The following is a 17,155-nucleotide window of genomic DNA, read 5'->3' as shown; positions in this document are numbered from 1 at the left end:
CCCCAGCAATGATATCAAAAAATTGCTGAGGGAAAATTATTTTGTTGATCATGCGTTTCCGTCACAAGTTTTCTTGCTCTCTCGCCAAGTATAACGAGAATGCAAGTTTCTCAGGATGATCCGAGGTCGAACATAGGAACTTGCAACTAAATGATGTTTGTAAAATAATGTGTTTGAGGTGGTGAATAAAAATAAAAAGAAAGAAGTTGATCACTATGCGCTACTCCTACTCTTAGCTAAATAGACTGAGCAATTGAAGTTTGACTATAAGAATTGATAGAGATGTAGCAACTGTTTAACGCGTAATGAGATGCATGGAGAAGTAGAGTTGAGGGGAAATTTCACCAAGTCATTAAGCTTGATTGCAAGGGTAATCCCAGCTTGCCACACTAACGCATTGCACATCTCTAGGTGGTCAGCCATATGCTTATATTTGTATAACGCATGGTTGCGTTAAGCATAAGATTATTCCTATCTCTAGAAACATTGTTTACTTTGCTTAGTGAGTTCCACTACTTGCCCTCTCGGGCAGTTGGTTATAGCTACTCAGCTGATAGACAAGCATTGGGATAGCCTCGCACTAAGCAAAGATGATTGACTCACTATACTCGTGCAACGCACACCTCTCGGTGGTTTGCTACATGTGTCATATCTCTATGCCGCATGATTAAGTATGCAATAACTCTTGCAATTTGCACTTAACTCATTGCAGTGAAAGTAAAAGATAATAAAGTAGAAGAAGAAGATGATGAAAGTGGTGTTGAAGGAAGTAAAAAAAATGTATTGATTACAAAATGTATTAATGTCTTAAGCCAAAATGTAATGCAATACAGTGGTAAGAAGAGAGGTGGAGGACGAGTTGTAGGCAATCTCCTACTTTCATCAGATGAATGTCAAGACTATCGATGGTGCCATAGATGGGTGGTGGAGTAATATCTCTTGAGCTCTATATCCGACGAAGCTCTAGTTGTCAATCGGAAAGGGTTGTGGGAATGAAGAACTCTAAAAAATTGTCTACTCATGCTCTCGTCTGTGATCATAAAAATCTGCCTAAGGCAGAGACTTGGACGCTTTGAATTTGGGCTCCGAAGCTCTATTTATAGAGCTCAAATGGCGATAGCATTAGTAATCCCACTCTGATTAGCCACCATCACTGATGCAGTAGGTGAGAATGTTAGCGTTGCATCATGGTCAACGATCAGGAAGCACGTCAGTGAAGGAAATCGAACTCGAGATTTCCATGAGCAGCGAAAATAAGATTATTCCGAACCACAATCATGAAGGAATATTACATTTACAGTCGACTTCAAAACAAACAGTTATACATTAGAGAAATTACAACATGAAAAAACTCAAATGAACAAAGAGCAAACTTTACGAACATTTGAGAATGCGTCTCCATGCTCCTTTGTGCATGGCCACTCGAACAATAGCAACCTCGAACGCTTGATCTACACAACCGCAACACAGTACGAACTCTTCGCACTCGTCCTCAATGATCGCCTCGGTCACGAACTCCTCAGCAACACGAACAGCCTCCACATAACCTCGACGGTGTCGAGTTGAATATGACAGTACCAAAAAGGCTACCTTGGTATTCTCAGTGTGAGAATCCAGAGGGTGGACTCTGTTCGAACTTGGTATGAGGCAGACGAAGGAGGAAACATCGATCATGTACACATTGGGCAGTGGGAGATGGCGGAGACCTATCCATAGGTCGATGCCTAATCGTTTAGCTAAAGCTAAGCGATCGTCTAGTAAAAGCTATGAGATCATTTAGCTCGGTCTGTCGCCTACAAACACTACACTATCGTTTACTTAGGGCAAGTAATCGTCTAGCAAAAGCTATGCGATCGTTTGGAAAATACTGTATGATCGTTTAGCTCGCCACTGCACGATTGTTTAGCTAGCCCAAGCTCTCGTTTAGTAAATCTATATACACTTGACGACTCCATGAGATCCTTTTTTTTTTACCGAGAGAAATCTCAAAAAACTTTTTTTGAAAAACTTTTCAACAGTTTGTAAAAACTTACTAAAATTAGGAAAACTATTTTCCTTTTATCTCACGGTTACCATAAAAATCCAATAACAACCCACTCAATTGGTTATTAAAGAAAAAGAATTAATTATCCAATAATTAATATTATTATAAATATAAATGATAACCAACTTATCATACTATATTTATAACCTATAGTTTTAATATTTCATCTCATGAAACATATAAATCATAGTTCTTTTTCTATTCCATGGTACTTAATGTAAATCTCATTTACATTAATCCTCCACTAGATGTATCTCATACATCATACCGATTATATCATATATAATCAAAATACCTTTTGTCAATTTGAACATTTCAAATCAACACCAAGAACTGATCCTCAATTGAATCTATTGAGCTACCAAGGGGACCTTATGGACCTGTAGCTCGAAGCTCCAACGGTACGTGAATAACTGACTAAACTTTTTAGCTACGGGATCTACCATCCGTTAACTGCCAGGCACTCCACTAAAGACTGAAAACTGAACTTTCCTTACCACAAATATATTATGTATTCATCTTAACCAATCAGTAGTGCGACAACACTTCACAGATCGCTCGTAAATATAGTTGGGCCAATAATCGTTATGTCCTTGTAGTTACATCTGTATCCTTAAGTACCATTGATCCCTCAAATGACCTACTATGACTGAGTCTTCTCTTCCAAATAGAAGTTGTGGCCACTATGTTCAAGCCCTGGAATCAGCCTTTAAGGGAGCAATCTCTCTACTTATCTCTGCTTCGGGAAATGAGTGAATTTCATTTTGTGAATTGAGTTCCCAGCTCCCAGATCAAACAAGTCCCCCAAAAGGTAGGCATGTTGAGTTGGTAATCTGGCCACTCTCACCCATACTAATCAAAGGACCGCCCTCAGAGGCAGAAGTTCCCAAAATACTCAGGATTGAGGTGTGTCTCCTATGGTCGTTTAGGTGAGATGTAAGTCTATAGTATCAACGACGTTATATATAGAGTCTAATCATCTCGTGGTCCAAGTCTTATACAAACTCTTTGTATAGGACACCCTCGCTCGCATATCTCCACATGAACGATCAAGATCTACCATCTGTAGTAGTTTATAACACTTGCAAACCTCTACAAAGTAGGTCGTATCTGTAGTGTCACCAGGATCAGGTATCCCACCTTAATCCTTATACTACAAACCTATTTAGGTTATCACTTAAGGCACGATCTAGTTGTATATCACATATACATGCTTAAGTTCACATAGGATAACCAAGGAGCTTTGTTTATTGGATATGAGTAAATGCCAGAATTAAATAACACTTATTTTATTCATTAAACAATGTGTATCTTTACAAAACAACGAGACTCCGGGAGAATTAGGACACCAATCCCAACAGTCAGAATATCTGTTGTACGATTTCAGAGATCCCGAGGCATGCGTTCAAATTCGTTTCTCATGAAGGATCAACACATTCCACCCACTATTTGCGATCATACTTCTGTCATGGTTATCACTGTAGTTCGGCAGTGCATGCGACCAACTTGTTTTCATGAAGATCAATGTATGCGATTAACTTTGCGATGATTTGGGATCAACGCAAGCGATCGATTCCTGCTACAGCTACAAAAATAGACATTTTGATACAAAATAACGCATGATATAGGGTTAGCGGGGATTTTCAACGCTAATCGACACAAGCTCATTTTTCCACATGAATCCTTAGCAGTACTAACGCATATTCTGCTCATCAATTCTCATAATTCTAAGTAAAAGGCTACAATAGCTTGTATTTCTACAAGCTATCAATGTCCAAGCAAATCCTCAAAAAATTGCAACCATCAAAGAATGGTCAATACCTACATCGGTCAAAGAGGTGTAGTCTTTCCTTGGTTTAGCATCATTTTGCTGCAAATTTATTAAGAATTTTAGCTCTATAGCTGCCTCTTTAACTCATTGTCTAAAGAAAGGTAAATTTGCATGGTCTAAAGAGACTTTGGATAGTTTTAATGCTTTAAAAGAAAAGTTAGTCAACCCATTGGCTTTAGCCCTCTCGATTTTTACTAAAGTATTTCAAGTAGCTATAGATGCAAGTTCTATTAGCATAGGGGTTGCCCGCTCACAAGTAGGGATGTCCATTTACCCCACGGGGACCCGCCCCAAACGAGGTGGGAAATCCCCGATTAAATGGAGAATGGGGGAGGGAGCGGGAATAATTTTTTCCCCGTTTAGAGACAGGGATTATATTCCCTGTCGCTGTTTCCGACCCCGTCTCCGCCCCGGTGAATATATTATATAATTATATTTATATAATAATAATAAAATAATAATAATAATTATAAACAGAATATGAGTTAATAATAGCTATTATTATTATAGCTATTATAATAGTTATAATAATAATTATTATTATTTTATCTATATAATTTTTACAAAAATTGTGGTATAAAAAATTAATTATTTTCTAATTTTCATTTCAACACTTTCTTACTTTAATATATTTCTAAATTGTTTTAACATTTAAGACTTTCTAATTTAAGCCATAAATGTTGTAATATTTAAATGGAAAGTTTGACTATGATATTGTAATGTTTAAATTTTAACTTTTAGAATTTATAGGATTAAATTATATTTTTACGCATATAATAGTATTATTTTTATAATGAATTTTTATACTACTTTCTTTGAATGAAAAATTTATTGGAAATAACGCATTTAATATATATAAATTTATTTGGTTGAGAATAAACAAAATTGCTAAAAATGAATATATTAAAGAAAATAGAGGGGGGGGGGTGGAATTTTTTCCCCGAGGAACCCGATCCCCGTGAGTTCCCCGTGGGGAATTTCGCGGCGACGGAGAATGAAATAAGGGGTAAGGATGGGGACGGGTAAGTCTTCCCCGTTCCTACCCCGCCCCGTAGACATCTCTACTCACAAGAATCTCATCCTTTAGAGTTTTTTAGTGAAAAGTTAAACAAAGCTATACAAAAGTGGTCCACCTATGAATAAGAACTTTATGCATTGGTCAAAGCCCTCCATCAATGGGAACATTATCTTATAGGCAACGAATTTATTTTAATAACCAATCATTATTCTTTAAAATTCCTTCATTCTAAAAAAAAAAACATAAACCCAATGCATGCTAAATGGATTTCTTTTATACAAAAAATTTGATTTTATCACCAAGCATACCTCCATAATCACTAACAAAATGGTTGATGCCTTTAGTAGAAAGTCATCATTTCTTACCATGCTTTAGAGTAAAATTATTGTCTTTGATCACCTACCAACTTGTTATGAGAATGACCCTGATTTCCATGATATTTTGCAAACATGTTTCTCTAACTCTCATTCTAAGGACTACCACCTTTTGGATGGTTTCTTATTTTGTGGTAATAGGTTATGCATCCCACAAAGATCTCCATGCAAGGCTATCATCATGGAAGCCCATTCGATTGGCATAACAGCTCATTTAGGTCATGACAAAACCTAGAAACCCTTGACACATGTTTTTTCTGGCCTCAGCTTCAAAAAGATGTTAACAATTTAGTCAAAAGGTATTTTACTTGCCAAATCTCTAAAGGTCACACTCAAAACACCGGTTTGTATACTCCTTTTCCAATCCCTACTAACATTTAGGAGGACTTATCAATGGATTTTATATTAAGGTTGCCAAGGACATAAAGGGGGTTTGACTCTATATTTGTTGTCGTGAATAAGTTTAGCAAAATGGCTCATTTCGTACCTTATAAGAAAACATATGGTGCTTTGAACATTGCCAATCATTTCTTTTGAGATATTGTCAGGTTTCATGGAATTTCAAAGACAATTTTGTCTAATAGAGATGTCAAATTTATGAGTTTTTTCTTTGAAAAAGTTTGTGAAAACGTTTTAGCACTAACCTCAAAATTTAGCTCTTCGAGCCACCCACAAACAGATGGTCGAAAAAAAGTTACAAATCGAACATTGGGCAATATACTTCGATGTCTAAGTGGAAATGAACCAAAACGGAACACTAACCTTGCATAAGTGGAGTTTGCTTACAACAATATACAAAATAAATCAACAGGGAAGTGTCCTTTTGAGATTGTATGTACTAGACCCCCTTATTTGACTTTTGATCTTACAACTCTTCCTTCTAATGTAGATATTAGCGAAGAAGTTGGACAACTTGCTAAACGTATTTAAGATCTACACTTGAAAGTTATTGACTACCTAGAGAAAGCAATCTCCACATGCAAAGCTCAAGCGGATATTCATACAAGACATGTTTCATTCAAGCCAGGAGACCTTGTAATGATATATCTTTGGAAGGGCCGCTTGCCAAAAAGGAGCATACAACAAACTTAATGACAAAAAGTTCGGACCATTTGCTATCCTTGAGAAATTCAGTGATAATGCTTATGAGATCGACCTCCCATCTTCATTCAACATAAGTAGTACTTTCAATGTTGCGGATATCTTCCCTTATCAAGCCCCGGATGAGTTCAAGCTTTCAACTTAAAATTCGAGGACGAGATTAATTCTAAGGGGATCGAGTTGTGTAGGGATATTAAGAGTATTTTGGGCATTTCTTGTAAAAAGGGTATTTTGGGTATTTCTTTTAAAATGACAGATTGTATTCTTTTTAAATTTAATTTTAATTTTAGAATAGGTTAGGTTATCCCTCATTTTAATTATACAATGAGGTTAGGTTAGGTTAGTTTATTAAGTGTATGGAAGCCCTTCCCATTTGGGCCTATTTAAAGGGAACTTATCCCTCATTTTAATTAACTAATTAATAAAAACTTCAATTCCAAGATTCTTTCAAGATTTTTCCAAGACTCTTTAATCTTCACCACCTACTCCAAATTGCACTTAAAAAAGCAAACTACAATTACATCTCAAAATTTTCAAGCTATATTTTAAATTTTAATTTCTTTTAAACAATAAATTTTCAAAATTCGAAAGTTAAAAATTTCTATTAAGTGGAAGATAGGAAGTGCATATGGAACCTTAGTTGTTGTATGTCATTTCAAGGGAGAGGAAAAGAAGAGGACAATGACAATAAAAGAGTGAAAAAAAGTGGCCAATGAGGGTAGATTGAATATAAGCTATGATAGGAATATTAGAAAGGAGGGGAGAAAAAGAAAAAGGTAAATTTGCATTTTTGTTTGTTTTAGAATTAATTTATTTAAAGAAAATATTATAAGGAAAAAAATTACTTTGAGAAAATAAAAATCAAGTGACGTTATGCGAGCATCTTAGATTCTCAGATAATGGACATTTGAATTACCAAATTTTGTAATATTATAAGATCCCTGACATGTGATGGTTCCTGAAGATCCTAAGATGCTTTTACAAAGGAATTTCGTATGTTTTGGATGCTCTCCGAAATATAGATTTTTCGAATTTTCATATTGAGAGCATCCTCATTTTACTTTTTTTCCTTCTTTTTTCCTCCTTATATATATATATATATTTGCATTGTATAATTAAAATAAATATTGCCAACCGTATGTATCACTCTTTTTTTGGTTATATCGTAGTTATTATTATTTTTTCTAAAAAAGATATTTATATTTAAATCTAAATTAATATTTATTTTATAAAAAACTTAAATTATACGTTATTTTGTTCGAGAAAAATAACATATAATAATAGTATAAATTGTATTAATTTAAAAGAAATTCAAATTGATAAAAACAGGTATGTTATATAAGTTCAAATTATATTAAATTAATTATAAATTAATAAATAATCATGAAAGCATTCTTGAAACAACATATAAATTTAAGACATGTTCAAGTTGAAATGCTATCAAACAAACACAATTATCCATGTATTATAGATATATGCAAAAATAGTACTACAAAATGAACACAGTTATCTAAAGATACTAGAGATTTGTAATTTCGAACATTTATAATTTTGGACATCTAAAGATTTTGGCCAAAAAATCAATGACCCTAAAAAAAGAGATGCATGAGTTTAACAAACAATTAAGTTATCTACAATGGAGCACATAAATTAAATTAGGGTTAAATAACAAGTTTAATCTCTGAATTTTTATAATGTACCAAGATCATAATATAATCTAATTTTATATCTAATAAAACACTAAGGCCCATAAAACAATGCTATTTTTTATTTTATGCTTGTTTTTCCCTAAATTTTATATTGGGATTTTTTTTTTCACATTTCTTGAAGACTAGTCAATTTTTTTAAAAGGTTTTTTAAACTATTTTTTTTAGTTTTCAAATTTTAACTTTATTTTTTAAAACATCAGTGGAAAATGGATAACAAAACAAATAAACTTATACGTTGAAGAATGTTTATAAGCTTAGTTTAAAAAAAAAAACCAAATGGTGACTCAATTTTCAACTTTATGTCTAGTAGATTACGTAAATTATATATATGTGTGTGTGTGTGTTAAATCGGTCAAACGCCTATTAGAAATATAATTGAAAACTCGAGGGAACTATATACTTGAAATTGAACATTTAAGAATCTATTAAACACTTTTAAAAGTTTAGAAACTTACGGGACGTTTGGGACAATAAATTAGTTATTACAGTCCTAGATTATTATAGTTGGATTATAATAGTTTGTGTTTTGAGGGTAGATTTTTTAGTTTGGGTTATAATAGTATATGTGTTTGATGTGTAAATTATTTTAGTTTGAGAAGAAAAGAGTAAACATTGTAGTAAAGAATAAAAAAAATTATGAATGTAAAATATTAAAAATTATAGCAAATAAAAGTTTTGATATAGTGTTGACTGTAGCTAATTAGAGAATACAAAATAGTATTTACTGAAGCAAGAAGTGGTTATTATAGTCTTATGATAGACCTTGCTTCAAACGCACCCTTAAAGAACAAAAAACTAAAAGTTAAAGAATTTATTAGGTATTTTTGAAGTTTAGATTAGACACCTATTTCACATAAATTTAAAAATTCATAAATGCATATTTAAATCTCAATACCATACTTTTTGTATGGTAAAACAATAAACCGCACCATTTGGCCTCCTCTTAGAGCCATAGACCCAAGAGAAAGAAAAATCTCCTTGGCCGACCCCTTGTGATTACAAACAAGATCGAACAATGCTTACCTAACTTAATATTAATCGATCGGGTTGATGACTCATCGTATGACTCTAACATACATATCTGGAAAAAGGTATATATAGAGAAAGAATGAACTTATCCCACTATAGAGATATATAAACTACCTTAAAATTTGATTCAACAGACATCATTTCAATTTAAATACTAGCTTAAACATTAAAGTGTATCGATCCTAATCTTACATGTAAGAGTAGTGATTGAGATTTGAACCACCAACGACCCAAAAGTAAAGGAATTACTACTACAAAGAACATATAGGGGCCATTTGATTGGGAAGAGAGATTTGATTTTGGAAGAATATTGGGAAGAAATGAAGAGAGGCACATGGCCGACATCTCTTACAATAAAACACTTCACACTTTGAATGGCACTCATAAATTTCTTTCTCCTTTTTTTTTTCTTTTTTTTTTTTTTTTATTTTCTCTCAATAAACGACAAACCAAACATCCCTAAAGAGAATATTGTTCAACAAATACTACTCTCTCTAGCTATCTTCCTTTCGCACTCTTAATTCTTCTCTCTCTCTTTCTCTAAAGATTTTTAAATGCAATGTTATGTTATATATATATGTGTGGGTTCCAATTTCAGATTGTGATGTCTATGTCTTTTTGGTTTTATTGGGAGGAGAATTTTGGTTTTGAGTTTTCTTCAAAAACATAATTTATCTTGAAAAAATGTTCTATGTTTTTCAAGTAAAAATTTATGAATTTTGGCAAAAGAAAGATAAATGGACGGTGAGGTGAGAGATCCAATCATTTTTTACATTTGGAGTAGTAATCTAGATGTCTTGTTGATTGAGTTATGCTAAAACGGTTTGTATCTTACTCATTTTAAAATAATATAAACACTCACACGTGTATTAGGAGAAGATTACAATTGTTATTATAGTGCACTTAGCATTTGAGGTCCTCTATTAATATAGTTGAAGATTAAAATTGTTTTAATCCACATTTAGCTACAGTAAAAACTATTTTGAACTTTATTTAGCTAAAATAAATGCTATTTGAAGACTCTACTTAGCTACACACTGAACCTATGATTAGCTAGAGTGAATATATATTATTATTATTTTTTCTATGATGATCACTTGTATAGTTTTTGTTTGGTTTTTGTACATTCACGTACATAGAAATATATTAACATAATTTTGAATGGTGGTTCTATTTTCACTTAAATATAAAATATATAGAACCACTAAATTACAAATTAATGTTTTCTTAAATTAAAGTATAAAAACTTAATTACAAAAAATTGAAAAATTTTGAGTTTTGACTTTCTTTTAGTCCTAGTGTAGCTATAAAAAACGAAGTAGGAAAGAAATGTATTCAGATTCCGTATAAGAAATGTAATTACAAAACAATCGAAAAAGTTTCAAACTTTGACTTTCTTTTTAGTAAGTATGGTTATAAAAAAATGAAACATAAAAAATGTAATCAAATTAATTTCTTGAATTAAATTATAAATAAACGAATTACAAATAAATAAAACAAATAGTATAAATGAAACGTAGACACGAACTAAAATAACCTGCACCCAAATACAAACTATTATAATTTATACAATAATATTCTACATCTCGAACATAGTCTACTATAGTCATACTATTTTAATTTGTGTCCCAAACACAGAATATTATAACCTAGACTAAAATAGTTTACACTTCGAAACATACTATTATAATGCACAAATTATTTGGAATCTTTTCACCGCTCGGTGTCCACTAACTTCTGATTTTTTTTCCTTCTTCCTCCTTCTTTCTCACGCGTCCCTTTAATTTCTCCTTGCTTTCTCCTTCTTTTTTATTTTCACATAAAAGAAATTTAATAAGAAATAGAAACTGATAAATGGACTAAGAATGCTAATTAATACAAATCTCAATAAATTCATTTCATTATAACAAAAAAATGAGAGAGATTAAGAATTCAAAGCAAAATTTGTTATAAATGTGTTAATAAACTAAATTTCAAACTTTTATACTCTGTTATCAACTTTTAGATTTTTATATAAAAATGAATATGTTATGAAGTGTTATAAATTAAATTTCAAAGCTTTTGTTACTCTGTTACCAAAAAATAAATTTGTTATAAAAAAGAGATCATTATCATTCTTACATTATTCTCAAGAAAATTAATAGAGCAAATAAACTAATTTAGATGTAAAAAAACATTACCAATATAAATTTCATTTTTTGAATCATAAAAATCGACCAATGATATATGAGAAGTTGTTCAATTTACAAAACAACCACTAGAAAAATAGGAATAAAATACATATTATACAAATTCAAGATTAACTTACGTACCAACCACAGGCTTGAGAAACCTAAGCTTTCAAACAATGCACTACAACATTTTCATAACTCTTTAAAATAAACCGTAAATATTTGATTCTCAAATTTTTTTATTCGAGCCTACGCTCTAAACGCTCCCTTAATTATTTTTCTTTTTAAAATAATTATATTAAGTATGTAGGAGATAGGTAATATAGTATTATCCAGGGAGGGGGAATAACCATTCAATGCCCCACTTAGATTGTATCAATTAAAATTTTTGAGGGTGTTTGGACAAGGAATTGGTTATTGTAGTTGAGTTATAATAGTTTGGGTTTGGGTTTGGGTTGTAGGTTATTGTAGTTTGGGTTATAATAATATATGTTTGGGTGTAAACTATTTTAATTTGAGGATGAAAAAATAAATACTCTAGTAAAGAATAAAAAAAATTATGAATGTAAAATAGTAAACAATTGTTGCAAATAATAAATACGGTAGCAAATAAAGATTTTGAAATGGCGTTAATTATAGTTAATTGAGAAATACAAAATAGTATCTACTGTAGTAAAAGGTAGTTATTATAATCTTAAGATAATTATTGCCCCAAACACACCCTTAAACTTTTATAAATGAATTATTTTAAATAATTTGTTGATTATTTGTAAGTATTTTTCACTATAGTTTCATTTAAGATCAACTTAAAATCACCCAATAACAATTGTTCTATTGTTCTTCTGGAATAATTCTTAAGAGTATCAAGAAAAATAACCACATAATTATGGAGAAATTAATAAAACAACTATTTTTAAATATAAGAAAATGAATAAAAAATATCTATAAATATAGCAAAATATCACCGTCTATCTACGATAAACTGCGATACACTACTATTTATATCTAATGATAGATAAAGATAGTAGTTTATTATGATTTATCACAAATAGATTAGAATATTTACTATTATTTTTAAATATTTTTAAGTGATTTTATCATTAAAATAATTTTCTTTAATAAAAAGTTGTTTTGATTTCTATCATTTCTCTGAAATATTACATTAATTAGAGCATTTAAAGAAGCCTATGCGCATTGGTTTCATCTAAAAAGGAAGCCTATGTGCATGCATTAATTATATATCCATTTGATCACAATTGTTGATCGTTAATTATCTTTTTATTATCAATTTCAATCCCCTCATTTCGAAAAACCTCTGGACAAAGATTTGTGTGGATACCTATATTAATTTTAATTTTTTTTTTATAATAATATCTTTTTTATCCCTAGATTTTAGCTCCAATTTCTATTTGATCTCTAAATTTTAAAATATTACATATTTAATATTTAAGTTTTGAGTTTTGTTTCAATTTAGTTCATAAATTTCAAAATCTAACAATTTTACTATTGAGATTTGAATTTTATTTCAATTTGGTTCATAGATTTCAAGATTTTACATTTTTAACCTCAATTTTTTTTATTAAATACTTACATTCGATCATTGATATCAATTTTTATTAATTAATTAAAAAGAATTAGAAGTAAAATCTTAAATTTAATTTTAAAAGTGATTAAAATAGTGAAACTTAATTAATTATAATTTTTTATTTATTTTTAATTTATTAACATAAACTAACTCCAAAAGATGGAAAGTGAGTATTTAATGAAAGATTGAGGTTAAATGTGTAAATCTCAAGTCATAAGAACCAAATTGAAGCAAAATTCAAATGTCAAAGGTAAAATTGTAGCATTTTGAAATTTAGGGACTAAATATAAACTAGACCAAAAAATGTATCTTTCCCTAATTTTTCTAATCAAATTTCAATTTAGGCATGGATTTTGTGGATTGTGTTTATTTAAAGCATCTTTGGATCGCCTAGATTTAAAAAAAAAAGTTTTTAAAACAGTCATTTTTATTTAAATTCTCTTGATAAAAACTATTTACAATGCAATTTGAAAATAATTATAAAATTGTTTTGAGTGGTTGCCAAATATTTTATTTTTTTTCAAAATTAAATATTTGAAAAGTTAAACCAAACGCACTCTAAATCTCTATAATTAAACAAGTTTATTTAGGTTCCTAAATTGAAATTATAATTCTATGTGGTTCTTGTAATGAATATTTGACCTATTTGGTAACCATTTAGTTTTTTATTTTTTTACTTTTTTTTTAAAATAAACCTATAGACACTACTTCCACCTCCAAATTATTTTTTTATCATCTATTTTTTACTAATTATTTAAAAAATCAAGTAAAAATTTGAAAACTAAAAAAGTAGTTTTTTAAAAATTCATTTTTTTTTTTTGAGTTTGACTAAAAATTCAAACAAAAAATAAAAAGATTATGAAAGGTGCACAATTAAACAATGACAAGCATGTCTATTGTGGACACAAAACTTGTTTTGAACAATGAAGCAAAGAAATGGCTAAAAAATGGGACAAGTGAACAAAATAACTTACCAAGTGCAATATACTTTTTGTTTGTTTTGTTTGTTATTTGTTTTGTGTTCTTTTTTCCCAAGTAATATGACTTTTTGTTTGAAGCAACTTATCCAAAAATTTTATTTGTAGATTGTGGCATTTTAAGACAATATTCATCAACTTTTGATAGGTAAGGATAGTAACTTTGTTCCAACAAAGAACCCTTAAAACTTTGTAATTGTTCTAAAAGAATATATTTCATTAAAATAAATTATGAAAATTGACTTGATATATTATGCAGAAGATTTAAGATCCATTTATGTAAATGAAATTGTAAATAATAGTTTGCATGCCTTCTAATTTTTATAAGTAATAAAATTAGTTTTAACCAAGTACAAAATTTCAAAGTTCAAGAGTAAAATAATAGTTTGTAAAGTTTAGGGGCATAATTGAAACATATTCCAAAATTTAGGGGTATTTTAACCTAAAATTTATTTCTTACTTTATTGAAAAATTTGTTAAGTGAAAAAATGCTAAATTATAGAAAATATTCTTGAATTTTATACTTTATTTAAAAAAATACCCCTGAGCGTTCAAGAGTTTCATTAGTACATATTCTTAAGTTTTGAAATATACCATTTTTATTAGTTTTTGGATAAGAACTGTTTCTAATTTATTTTAAAAATATCCATAAGCTTTCAAAAGTTTTATTAATATTCTTAATTTTTCTTTTTAAAGAAAAGTTCCAAATTAAATATACCCTTGCTATATTAGTATAGGAAGATTTTGAAAAAATAAAAATAAAATAATAAGAGAAACTATTTACACAAAATAGCAAAATTTAATCTTCTTTGGTAGAGGCCGATAGAAGTCTATCATTGTCTATTAATGATAGAAACAAATAGAAGTTTATCATTGATACTATGTGAAGAGCTTATAGAAATCTATCAGTGTCCATCAGTATTTTTTTGTTATTTCTGTAAATAGTTTGACAATTTTTCTATATGTAAAACTTTCCCATTTTATAGACGAAAAACCGTTAATGCTATCCTATTTAAAAAATACCCTTGAACTTTTAAGAGTTTCATTGATACCCTTAACATTTCAAAATAAAAGTTGAAGAAATATTTTTATTGTTAGTATATGGATGAAAATTGTTTATTTATACCTCATCACATCTCCCTCTTCTACTTCCTCTTTCTCATTCGCTTCAATCGGTGGTTTAACACTTTCTTATTTTTCTCATTTTTTTATCATATATTCTTCAATACCCTCCCAATTAATTTTTTTTTTCATTCCTCAATCTCTAAAATTACCATTTTCAATCAAGGTAATAGGTTATGGCAAAAAGACAAGGAAAAATAGAACCATCGATGAACCTTAGGACTTAAATATTTTAACAATATTGTTGTACATTATTCATAGTTGAGTATGAGTTAATACATTTAGATTTAATTAATAAAAAAGGGAAACATGTTTAAAAAATGGGTCATAATTTTGAGGACAGCAAGTGGAAAGGAAAAAATATTCATTATCAAATTTGTAGTGATGAAGATTAATTTGTTGATCATACTTTTGTTGTTCACATTAGTTTATTTGTAATGGTTAGTTAAGAAGAGTATCCAGTGTTCAAAGATAATATTCTTTTGTCAACTTTTTTTTATATATATTTGGTGATTTATCGAAGTTTTGGGAGAAAATTTTGATTTTGAGATTTTGTGAAATTTTGTTGGATCTTATTCTTGAACTTGCAGTTTTTGGTCATGTTTGGTTGCTGAAAAAAAAAATGAGTATATGAATTGGATAAGTTGGAAAAAATGAGAATATTATATTTATGTTTGGGCATGCTTAAAAATTAGAAAGTAATTCCCTATTTGATGTAAAGAAGAGAGAGAAAATAAATGAGGAAGTGGTGAGGTACATAACGCTTTATCGTCTATATATTAACAAGAACAACATATTTTTAACTTTTTTTTTTTTTTTTAAGGTTAAGAGTATTATGAAAGTTCAAACATATTTTTTAAGTAAGACATTCATCATTTTCGTTCATATACTAGCAATAAAGTTTTTTTTAAGGTTTAAAAGTGTTAATGAAATTTGTGAAAGTTTATGTAACGACCAGACACCCTAGAAGTCAAGTTAGGTCGTTACTATAAGCATACATGCATGGAATCCAAGTAATTTGGTAAAAACCAAATAAATGATGAAAAATAATTAATTTCATTGAAAACTAAATAACTTAAATTCAAATAGCAAGGTACCCATAAAGCCATAAATAAAAACTAGAAAACTTCCTTAAAACTAAAAAATACAAATAACAAAATTGTGAGTTTTAAATGTCAAGACAAGAAACTAAAATATATGAAAAATCTTGAAAACATGAGTGGAAGCATATGACTGGTCCAAGTAGTTCAATCATGGATTCCACTTGCCATCCGCATTTTGCCAACCGTCGTTGGAGCATGAGTCCACCACCGCCATTTAGCCTCCAGCCGTCGTGCGCCTTCGACGACAAGGGAGAGGGGATGGCGCGGGTCCAACAGCGAGAGAGGACAATTTTTTTTTTTTTGAGGGGGAGGAGGGGGAGGGGTTTGCACAACAAATTAAACAAGCTGAAAAGTTAAACAAAATAATAATGATAAATAAAATAAAATAAAATATTAGTTTTAAATTTTATTTTATTTTATTCTATTCTATCAAACCCAAATAACCATACATATATATATGATTCTTTTCTTTTCTCTTTAAAACCAAATTTCAAAATTAAACTACTTCTCCCAATAAAAACTTAATTTTTAATAGTAGCTTAAGATTAAATTAATGCGACATAAAATCTAAATTTTTCCTTTAAACAAACTAAATTTCAAAATTAACAAAAAAAATGTCCTCAAATATTACGAAAATACTAAATCTAATTTACAAACACTTAGGATGTTACAATTCATGTTGAATTTTTTAGACAAAGTACCAACAATTTCTATCCAAAAACTAACTATGATCGTCTTTTTATTTAATATTTTTTTTTAAAAAAAAACATTAAACAATATAGATTGAATTTTAAAATTAAAATAAAAAATTAAAGAGTATCTCCTATAATTTAACAAAAAGGGAGAAAAAAAAAGAAAAAGGACAAGAAAGAAAGAATATTGTCCAATATATTCAATTATAAGAGCATGGTGGTAAATAGTTGAAACTTATGTATATGTATACAAAAGAAGAAAGCACAAGAAAATTATTCTTGTGGTGGTTGGCTATCTTTTTGTGTATCTTTATTAGTGAAAATGAATATTAATATTTCATGGCCCCATGCAATCTTCCACTAAGATATTCTCTTTTTTTTTTCTTTCTTTCAAATAAG

This window comes from Benincasa hispida, chromosome 12 (genome assembly GCF_027475165.1).
Source record: "Benincasa hispida cultivar pf3 chromosome 12, pf3_genome.v1.1, whole genome shotgun sequence".
Taxonomy (NCBI): Eukaryota; Viridiplantae; Streptophyta; class Magnoliopsida; order Cucurbitales; family Cucurbitaceae; genus Benincasa; species Benincasa hispida.
This window is presented reverse-complemented; position numbering follows the sequence as displayed.